We start from the raw sequence: 11808 nt of genomic DNA, 5'->3' as shown, positions 1-11808 counted from the left end.
TTAAGGGTCTTTCTCACGCTCACACACCTAGTTAAGGGTCTTTCTCACGGTCGCACAACTAGTTGACTAGTTGAGGGTCTGTCTCACGGTCACACACCTAGTTAAGGGTCTTTCTCACTGTCAAACATCTGGTAAAGGATCTTTCTCACAGTCACACGCCTAGTTAAGGATCTTTCTCACAGTCACACACCTAGTTAAGGGTCTTTCTCACGGTCACACATCTGGTTAAGAGTTTTTCTCACGGTCACAAGTCAAGTCAAGTCAAGTCTGCGTTATTGTCCACATGTACAGTACATACATACAGAGAATCGTTTGGGACGGAGTTCAGCTTCCTGACAGCCTGGTGGATGAAGCTGTCCTTCAGTCTGCTGGTCCTGGCCTGGAGACTCCGCAGTCTCCTCCCTGATGGCAGCAGACTGTGATGGGTGAGTGGGATCACCTGTGATGCAGAGGGGGTTTTTGTGGGTGAGACGGGATCCATAAATGTCCTGGAGGGAGGGGAGAGAGACACCAATGATCTTCTCAGCTGCTCTCACTATGCTTTGCAGAGTCTTTCGGCAGGACGCGTTGCAGGCACCATACCACACAGTGATGCAGCTCGACAGGATGCTCTCTATGATGCCTCTGTAGAAGGTGTACATGATGGGGGCCGGGGATTCTGGCTCATTTCAGTTTGCGGAGGAAGTAGACACCCAGTTGTGATTTCTTGGCCAGTGCTGCGGTGTTTTCAGTCCAGGAGAGGTCATCTGTGATGTGCACACCCAGGAACTTGGTGCTGCTCACTCTCTCCACAGTCGCACCGTTGATGGTCAGAGGAACGTGCTGAGTGTGTGCTCTCCTGAAGTCTACAACAATCTCCTTTGTCTTCTCCACGTTCAGAGAGAGATTGTTGTCACTGCACCACTTGGCCAGCCGGCTCACCTCACTCCCGTAGTTTGTCTCATCTTTGTTGCTAATGAGACCCACCACAGTCGTGTCATCTGCAAACTTAATAAAGAGGTTGGAGTTGTGTGATGGTGTGCAGTCATGGGTCAGCAGAGTGAAGAGGAGGGGGCTCAGCACACATCCTTGGGGGGCCCCAGTGTTCAGTGTGATGGTGCTGGATGTGTTGCTGCTGACCTGTACTGCCTGAGGTCTTCCAGTCAGAATGTCCAACTGCCAGTTGCACAGCGAAGTGCTGAGCCCCAGCTGAATCAGTTTGTAAATGAGCTGTTGAGGGATGATTGTGTTGAATGCTGAACTGAAGTCTATGAACAGCATTCTGACATATGAGTCCTTTTTGTCCGGATGTGTGAGTGCTGAGTGGAGGGTAGTTGCAGTTCTTCGGAACTGGAATGATGGTGGTAGTTTTGAAACATGTGGAAACAACAGCCTGACTCAGTGAGATGTTGAAAATATGTGTGAAGACATCAGTGAGTTCTGCTGCACAGTCTTTCAGTACACGCCCAGGGATGTTGTCAGGACCCGGAGCTTTGCGTGCATTGATCCTGCTGAAGGATCTCCTCACGCTGTCTGAGGTCAGCGTCATCACCTGGTCGCTGGGAGGAGGTGGAGTCTTCTGTGCAGTGGTGCTGTTTTGTTGCTCAAAGCGAGCGAAGAAGGTTTTCAGCTCTTTCAGCAGAGAGATGTTGTTGTCACAGGTCCGGGGTGGGGGCTTGTAGTCCTAATGGTCTGTATCCCCTGCCACAGGTTCCTAGTGTCTCTGCTGTCGCTGAATTGATGAGCTATCCTCCTGGAGTGCTGTCTCTTAGCCTCTCTGATGCCATGGGACAAGTTGGCCCTATCTGTTCTCAGGCCCACCTCATCTCCAGCTCTGAAGGCAGCGTTCCGTGTCTTTGTAGACCTCCCCTGTCATCCATGGCTTCTGGTTGGCCCGGACAGTGATGGTTTTTGTGACCGTTACATCATCAATACACTTGTTGATGTAGGCAGTGACAGTCTCTGAGTACTCCTGGAGGTCAGTGGTGTTATTGCATGTGGCAGCCTGCTTAAACATGTTCCAGTCAGTTGTGTTAAAGCAGTCTTGAAGAACCTCTGATCCTTCTGGCCATACTTTAATCTGTTTGTAAACTGGTTTGTCGACTTTAATGAGTGGTCTGTATGCAGGCATTAGCATGACAATGATGTGGTTTGAGGCTCCGAGGTGGGGGAGGGGGAGGGCTTTGTAAGCTCCTCTCTGTGTGGTGTAAACAAAGTCCAAAATATTATTACTTCGTGTTGGAAAGTTAATGTGTTAGTGAATTTTTGGAAACACACTCTTTAGGTCAGCATGGTTGAAATCCCCAGCTATGATGAGAAAAGCATCGGGGTGTGCTGTCTGCTGCTCACTGATGTGCTGGTACAGTTCATTTAGTGCGTCGTTCCTGTTGCTGATGATGTTGAACGGGGGAATGTACACCGAAATGAGCAGTATAGCAGTTTATTCCCTCGGCAGATAGAACGGCTGGCACTTAATAAGAGCAATACATCAATCGAATCTGTAAAGGGTCTACTTTTTTTTGGATAGAGACATAATAACAACAAAACTTTGTGCACTTATAAAATAAAGATAACAAACAAGGTGAGCTGTCTGCAGCCTTTGTCTGCGCTGATCTTCTTTTACAAACACGTCATTTAAATGAACTGTAACTCCGTGAATACTCAACGAAAATACATGAGAGAGATATCTATAGAAAGCTTGACATGTCTATTTTTAAACTAAACAAGTGCCGCCGAAAACAGATATTCTGTGATAAAGTAATCCATATGAAAACAACGCGATGTCTATTTTTCAAGTCTCCCTTCATTATATCTAATGTGACCATGCCCCCGCGCTGAACGCGCTATTCAGATTCAAACTGAAGCGCGCGGCTTGAATACGCCCATAACAGAAGAAAAAGCAGCCAGACTGTTCTTCAAGTTTTTATTTTACTGTTTGCTTCGCAATGAGAGGAATAAGACATAATTCACCCCAAAAAAATGTGATGTGGTTGAGGATTTGAGAAATGGATTTCCTCAGAAAAAAAGAATGAAGCACTTTATTCAGCAGAGATCATAAACATGAGTAAGTCTCTTTTTATTTATTTATATACTTGTACTAGTTTTCACATAAAGTGTAAACATTTTACTAGTTAGACTTTTTCCAAATGCTTTTTCCAAACTATAATTCCTGACTAAATGTATAATCAAGTGAAACATTATGAAGTTTCAATAACAATATACAATACTATACCATTCAAAAGCTTGATGTAAATAATATAAATGTAACAAATAGATAACTGTAACAAATGTAAAAACAATGCTTTTCTTTCAATTTATTCCCACTAAAAAAACAGAAAACTATTCTCAGCTCTTTTCAACATTAATAATAATGATAATAAAAATAACAATAAATGTTTTTTTTGTAGAAAATAAGATTGTTAAAAGGATTAAAGGATTTCTGAAGGATTGTGTGACTGGAGTAATGATGCCAAACAAGTTGTTTGAAAGTCAGCTTTGATTGTTCCTGATAAACTGTTTAACTGCTCCCCCAAGTGGATATTAAATTATGCTGTGGGATAATTAAATATATTCTTAATAAACTACAAACATAAAATTATATAGATTTATTTTGTTCTCACATTCTTTCTTGTAACTCCTCCCTCTCAGTGGCACAGCTGACTGAAAGGCTCATTATGCGGCTCATTATGCAGCTCATTATGCAGGCCTTTGTCTTCTCAGGTGTAAATCACAATGATATTCAAGATAGTTGACGCCTACTCGCATATGACTTTTACCTACAAAAAGTGTCTTAGAAAATTTAAATCAATATATTGTTTTATGTAAGTGAGTAAACAAGATGATTTTCACATAATTTAGAAAGAAAAATTCTAGGCTACAAGCTCCAGTTCCCAAAAATCCCGGGAACCATTGTTCTTTATGTGTTTTTTGCCTTATTCAAGTGTTTTAACATTTTTACTTTTTCACTAACCACGCATAATATTTTTTTCTCAAAAACACAATCATGTACATACATGCATTTCACATATTATTACAGCCCAGTTTGTGCTGATTACAGTGAGATTAGACTTTACCCATTTAGATATTTATAAGAAACTGAAAAAAGCACAAATGTCAGGGCATGACAAAACTTCTCCAGGCCCCAAAAATACCCTTAGACTCCAGAGGGTTAAGGGTCTTTCTCACAGTCACACTCCTAGTTAAGGGTCTTTCTCACAGTCACACTCCTAGTTGAGGGTCTTTCTCACGGTCACACCCCTAGTTGAGGGTCTTTCTCTCAGTCACAAACCTAGTTGAGGGTCTTTCTCACAGCCACACATCTAGTTGAGGCTCTTTCTCACAGTCACACACCTAGTTGAGGGTCTTTCTCTCAGTCACAAACCTAGTTGAGGGTCTTTCTCACAGCCACACATCTAGTTGAGGCTCTTTCTCACAGCCACACATCTAGTTGAGGCTCTTTCTCTCAGTCACACATCTAGTTGAGGCTCTTTCTCACAGCCACACATCTAGTTGAGGAGCTTTCTCTCAGTCACACATCTAGTTGAGGCTTTCTCACAGTCACACATCTAGTTGAGGCTCTTTCTCTCAGTCACACATCTAGTCTTTCTCACGGTCGCACGCCTAGCTAAGGGTCTTTCTCACAGTCACACACCTATTTCGCGTTTTCAACTTTACCCAGGAACTAGGGACTTTGGTCTGGTAATTGATGTGTTTCCACCGCAGGAACCAGGTACTAAATAAAGTTCCGGGTAAAAAAATGCCCCTCAGAAAGTCCCTGCTGGCGAGGTAGTACTTTTTCAAAGATCCGGAACTTTCGGGGGACTTTGGTGTTAAACATGCTGATTGGCTGAGTTCACGCAGAATTGGTGAGAGCCAACAGAACCAAGAGCAGCCTCACCTCCGCTAGACCTGATATGTGCCGCTGGCTTTGATGTCTCTTTAGTGGTTAAACATAAAATATAATTAGTTTTGGGTAAATCTAACAGGTTATATTTGGCCTGTATTCAATTTACCTATATGTTAAAATGGAAATAAAAAATGCAATTTTATATAATAATTAGTGTCATTGTAATGGCTGTATATATATATATATACACATATCCCTGAACTAAGTACATTTCTGCAGCTGTTATTGTGTTTAAATTAAAAAGAAAGTAGTCAGTGGTATTTGATATCCTACTTTGTTTTATTGTAAATATACAGAGGAAAATTGCAGTAGCCATGGTCAGCTGACTGAAGTTAACCACTTGAGCTGTTATTTTGATTTTTTGAGAATTAGGCATATGCAATATTGGACCCACCGGTGGGTCCCCAGAGTTGATGTGGTTAACAAGTACAGTACACTGCTGTTTGCAGAATTACCATTTGCATCTGCAAGTCTGAACTACCGAGGATGCATGTCCAAAATCAGCGTACTTTGTATTGAGAAACGCGCGCAGATCTACGTCACCAGCCTATTTGCCTAATCTTCCCGGTACTTTACACCGCGGTGGAAATGCAGAAAGCAACAGGTCTGGTTGGGGGGGGGGGGAAGTTCTGGTACAAATGTTTCCGGGTACTTTTGGTGAAAACGCGGCACTAGTTGAGGGTCTTTCTCACAGTCACACACCTAGTTGGGGGTCTTTCTCACAGTCACACACCTAGTTGAGGGTCTTTCTCACAGTCACACTCCTAGTTGAGGGTCTTTCTCACAGTCACACACCTAGATGAGGGTCTTTCTCACGGTCACACGCCTAGTTGTGTGTCTTTCTCACGGTTGCGCGCCTAGTTGAGGGTCTTTCTCACGGTCACACGCCTAGATAAGGGTCTTTCTCATGATCGCGTGCCTGGTTGAGGGTCTTTCGCCTAGTTGAGGGTCTTTCTCATGGTCGTACGCATAGTTGAGTGTTTTTCTCACAGTCACACACCTAGATGAGGGTCTTTCTCACGGTCGAACGCTTAGTTGAGGGTCTTTCTCACAGTCACACGCCTAGATAAGGGTCTTTCGCACAGTCGCGCGCCTGGTTGAGGGTCTTTCGCCTAGTTGAGGGTCTTTCTCACGGTCGCGCGCCTAGTTGATTGTCTTTCGCCTGGTTAAGGGTCTTTCTCACGGTCGCACGCCTAGTTAACGGTCTTTCTTACGGTCACACTCCTAGTTAAGGGTCTTTCTCACCGTCACACTCCTAGATAATGGTCTTTCTCACGGTCACACTCTTAGTTAAGGGTCTTTCTCATGGTCGCACACCTAGTTGAGGGTCTTTCTCACGGTTGCGTGCCTAGTTAAGGGTCTTTCTCACGGTCACACACCTAGTTGAGGGCCTTTCTCACAGTCTCACACTCCTAGTTGAGGATCTTTCTCACGGTTGCACGCCTAGTTGAGGGTCTTTCTCACGGTCGCGCACCTGGTTGAGGGTCTTTCTCACGATCGCGTGCCTAGTTGAGGGTCTTTCTTGCGGTCACATGCCTAGTTGAGGGTCTTTCTCATGGTCGCACGCCTAGTTGAGGGTCTTTCTCACGGTCACACGCCTAGATAAGGGTCTTTCTCAAGGTCACGCGCCTAGTTAAGGGTCTTTCGTCTAGTTGAGGGTCTTTTTCACGGTTGCACGCCTAGTTGAGGGTCTTTCTCACGGTCGTACGCCTAGTTAAGGGTCTTTCTCACGGCCGCGCGCATAATTGAGGGTCTTTCTCACGGTCGCACTCCTAGTTAAGGGTCTTTCTCACAGTCGCATGCCTAGTTGAGGGTCTTTCTCACAGTCGCACGCCTAGATAAGGGTCTTTCTCACAGTCACACTCCTAGACGAGGCTCTTTCTCACAGTCACACACCTAGTTGAGGCTCTTTCTCTCACTCACACTCCTAGTTAAGGGTCTTTCTCACGGTCACACGCCTAGATAAAGGTCTATCTCAAGGTCGCGCGCCTAGTTGAGGGTCTTTCTCACAGTCGCATGCCTAGTTGAGGGTCTTTCTCACGGTCGCACGCCTAGATAAGGGTCTTTCTCACAGTCACACACCAAGATGAGGGTCATTCTCACTCGCACGCCTAGATGAGGGTCTTTCTCACAGTCACACTCCTAGACGAGGCTCTTTCTCACAGTCACACACCTAGTTGAGGCTCTTTCTCTCACTCACACTCCTAGTTAAGGGTCTTTCTCACGGTCACACGCCTAGATAAGGGTCTATCTCAAGGTCGCGCGCCTAGTTGAGGGTCTTTCGTCCTAGTTGAGGGTCGTTTTCACGGTTGCGCGCCTAGTTGAGGGTCTTTCTCACAGTCACACACCTAGATGAGGGTCTTTCTCACGGTCACACGCCTAGTTGTGTGTCTTTTTCACGGTTGCGCGCCTAGTTGAGGGTCTTTCTCACGGTCACATGCCTAGATAAGGGTCTTTCTAATGGTCGCGTGCCTGGTTGAGGATCTTTCGCCTAGTTGAGGGTCTTTCTCATGGTCGTACGCCTAGTTGAGTGTCTTTCTCACAGTCACACACCTAGATGAGGGTCTTTCTCACGGTCGAACGCTTAGTTGAGGGTCTTTCTCACAGTCACACGCCTAGATAAGGGTCTTTCGCACGGTCGCGCGCCTGGTTGAGGGTCTTTCGCCTAGTTGAGGGTCTTTCTCACGGTCGCGCGCCTAGTTGATTGTCTTTCGCCTGGTTAAGGGTCTTTCTCACGGTCGCACGCCTAGTTAAGGGTCTTTCTTACGGTCACACTCCTAGTTAAGGGTCTTTCTCACCATCACACTCCTAGATAGTGGTCTTTCTCACGGTCACACTCTTAGTTAAGGGTCTTTCTCATGGTCGCACACCTAGTTGAGGGTCTTTCTCACGGTTGCGTGCCTAGTTAAGAGTCTTTCTCACGGTCACACACCTAGATGAGGGTCTTTCTCACAGTCACACACCTAGTTGAGGGTCTTTCTCACAGTCACACACCTAGTTGAGGGTCTTTCTCACAGTCTCACATTCCTAGTTGAGGGTCTTTCTCACTGTTGCACGCCTAGTTGAGGGTCTTTCTCACGGTCGCGCACCTAGTTGAGGGTCTTTCTCACGATCGCGCGCCTAGTTGAGGGTCTTTCTTGCGGTCACATGCCTAGTTGAGGGTCTTTCTCATGGTCGCACGCCTAGTTGAGGGTCTTTCTCACGGTCACACGCCTAGATAAGGGTCTTTCTCAAGGTTGCGCGCCTAGTTGAGGGTCTTTCGCCTAGTTGAGGGTCTTTTTCACGGTTGCACGCCTAGTTGAGGGTCTTTCTCACGGTCGCACGCCTAGATAAGGGTCTTTCTCACAGTCACACACCTAGATGAGGGTCATTCTCACACTCGCACGCCTAGATGAGGGTCTTTCTCACAGTCACACTCCTAGACGAGGCTCTTTCTCACAGTCACACACCTAGTTGAGGCTCTTTCTCTCACTCACACTCCTAGTTAAGGGTCTTTCTCACGGTCACACGCCTAGATAAGGGTCTTTCTCAAGGTCGCGCGCCTAGTTGAGGGTCTTTCGTCCTAGTTGAGGGTCGTTTTCACGGTTGCGCGCCTAGTTGAGGGTCTTTCTCACGGTCGTACGCCTAGTTAAGTGTCTTTCTCACGGCCACGCGCATATTTGAGGGTCTTTCTCACGGTCGCACTCCTAGTTAAGGGTCTTTCTCACAGTCGCATGCCTAGTTGAGGGTCTTTCTCACGGTCGCACGCCTAGATAAGGGTCTTTCTCACAGTCACACACCTAGATCAGGGTCATTCTTACGGTCGCACGCCTAGATGAGGGTCTTTCTCACAGTCACACTCCTAGATGAGGCTCTTTCTCACAGTCACAGACCTAGTTGAGGCTCTTTCTCTCACTCACACTCCTAGTTAAGGGTCTTTCTCATGGTCACACGCCTAGATAAGGGTCTTTCTCAAGGTCGCGCGCCTAGTTGAGGGTCTTTCGCCTAGTTGAGGGTCGTTTTCACGGTTGCGTGCCTAGTTGAGGGTCTTTCTCACGGTCGTACGCCTAGTTAAGGGTCTTTCTCACGTACGCGCGCATAGTTGAGGGTCTTTCTCACGGTCGCACTCCTAGTTAAGGGTCTTTCTCACAGTCGCATGCCTAGTTGAGGGTCTTTCTCACGGTCGCATGCCTAGATAAGGGTCTTTCTCACAGTCACACACCTAGATGAGGGTCATTCTCACGGTCGCATGCCTAGATGAGGGTCTTTCTCACAGTCACACTCCTAGATGAGGCTCTTTCTCACAGTCACACACCTAGTTGAGGCTCTTTCTCTCAGTCACACTCCTATTTAAGGGTCTTTCTCACAGTCACACACCTAGTTGAGGGTCTTTTTCTCAGTCAAGCACCTAGTTGAGGCTCTTTCTCAGAGTCACAAATCTAGTTGAGGGTCTTTCTCACAGTCACACACCTAGTTGAGAGTCTTACTCATGGTCGCACGCCTAGTTGAGGGACTTTCTCACGGTCACACACCTAGTTGAGGGTCTTTCGCACGGTCGCACGCCTAGTTGAGGGTCTTTCTCACGGTCGCACGCCTAGTTGAGGGTATTTCTCACAGTCACACACCTACTTAAGGGTCTTTCTAACGGTCACACACCTAGTTGAGGGTCTTTTTCACGGTCGCACGCCTAGTTGAGGGTCTTTCTCACAGTCACACACCTAGTTGAGGGTATTTCTCACAGTCATACACCTACTTAAGGGTCTTTCTCATGGTTGTGTGCCTAGTTGAGGGTCTTTTGCCTAGTTGAGGGTCTTTCTCAGGGTTGCACGCCTAATTGAGGGTCTTTCTCACGGTCACACGCCTAGTTGGGGGTCTTTCCCCAGGTCGCGCGCCTAGTTGAGGGTCTTTCTCACGGTTGCGCACCTAGTTGAGGGTCTTTCTCACCATCACACTCCTAGTTAAGGGTCTTTCTCACGGTCGCGCACCTAGTTGAGGGTCTTTCTCACGGTCGCGCGCCTAGTTAAGGGTCTTTCTTACGGTCACAATCCTAGTTAAGGGTCTTTCTCACCATCACACTCCTAGTTAAGGGTCTTTCTCACGGTCGCGCACCTAGTTGAGGGTCTTTCGCCTAGTTAAGGGTTTTTCTCACAGTCGCACGCCTAGTTAAGGGTCTTTCTCAGAGTCACAATCCTAGTTGAGGGTCTTTCTCACAGTCACACTCCTAGTTGAGAGTCTTTCTCACAGTCACACACCTAGTTGAGGGTCTTTCTCACGGTTGCGCGCCTAGTTAAGGGTCTTTCTCACAGTCACGCACCTAGATGAGGGTCTTTCTCACAGTCACACACCTAGTTGAGGGTCTTTCTCACAATCACACACCTAGTTGAGGGTCTTTCTCACAGTATCACACACCTAGTTGAGGGTCTTTCTCACAGTCTCACACACCTAGTTGAGGGTCTTTCTCACGGTTGCACGCCTTAGTGAGGGTCTTTCTCACGGTCACGCACCTAGTTGAGGGTCTTTCTCACGATCGCGCGCCTAGTTGAGGGTCTTTCTCACGGTCACACCCCTAGTTGAGGGTCTTTCTCATGGTCACACACCTAGTTGAGGGTCTTTCTTGCGGTCACATGCCTAGTTGAGGGTCTTTCTCATGGTTGCACGCCTAGTTGAGGGTGTTTCTCACTGTCACACGCCAAGATAAGGGTCTTTCTCAAGATCACGCGCCTAGTTGAGGGTCTTTCGCCTAGTTGAGGGTCTTTTTCACGGTTGCGCGCCTAGTTGAGGGTCTTTCTCACGGTCGTACGCCTAGTTGAGGGTCTTTCTCACGGTCGCGCGCATAGTTGAGGGTCTTTCTCACGGTCGCGCGCATAGTTGAGGGTCTTTTTCACGGTCGCATGCCTAGTTAAGGGTCTTTTCTCACACTCACACTCCTAGTTAAAGGTCTTTCTCATGGTCACACGCCTAGATAAGGGTCTTTCTCAAGGTCGCGCGCCTAGTTGAGGGTCTTTCGCCTAGTTGAGGGTCTTTCTCTCACTCACACTCCTAGTTAAGGGTCTTTCTCTCACTCACACTCCTAGTTAAGGGTCTTTCTCTCACTCACACTCCTAGTTAAAGGTCTTTCTCATGGTCACACGCCTAGATAAGGGTCTTTCTCAAGGTCGCGCGCCTAGTTGAGGGTCGTTTTCACGGTTGCGCGCCTAGTTGAGGGTCTTTCTCACGGTCGTACGCCTAGTTAAGGGTCTTTCTCACGGCCGCGCGCATAGTTGAGGGTCTTTCTCACGGTCGCACTCCTAGTTAAGGGTCTTTCTCACAGTCACATGCCTAGTTGAGGGTCTTTCTCACGGTCGCATGCCTAGATAAGGGTCTTTCTCACAGTCACACTCCAAGATGAGGGTCTTTCTCACAGTCACACTCCTAGATGAGGCTCTTTCTCACAGTCACACACCTAGTTGAGGCTCTTTCTCTCAGTCACACTCCTATTTAAGGGTCTTTCTCACAGTCACACACCTAGTTGAGGGTCTTTTTCTCAGTCAAGCACCTAGTTGAGGCTCTTTCTCAGAGTCACACTCGTAGATGAGGCTCTTTCTCACAGTCACAAATCTAGTTGAGGGTCTTTCTCACAGTCACACACCTAGTTGAGAGTCTTACTCACGGTCGCACGCCTAGTTGAGGGACTTTCTCACGGTCACACACCTAGTTGAGGGTCTTTCACACGGTCGCACGCCTAGTTGAGGGTCTTTCTCACAGTCACACACCTAGTTGAGGGTATTTCTCACAGTCACACACCTACTTAAGGGTCTTTCTCATGGTTGTGTGCCTAGTTGAGGGTCTTTTGCCTAGTTGAGGGTCTTTCTCAGGGTTGCACGCCTAGATGAGGGTCTTTCTCACGGTCGCACGCCTAGTTGAGGGTATTTCTCACAGTCACACACCTAGTTGAGGGTATTTCT

This window comes from Carassius carassius, chromosome 29 (genome assembly GCF_963082965.1).
Source record: "Carassius carassius chromosome 29, fCarCar2.1, whole genome shotgun sequence".
Lineage (NCBI taxonomy): Eukaryota > Metazoa > Chordata > Actinopteri > Cypriniformes > Cyprinidae > Carassius > Carassius carassius.
This window is presented reverse-complemented; position numbering follows the sequence as displayed.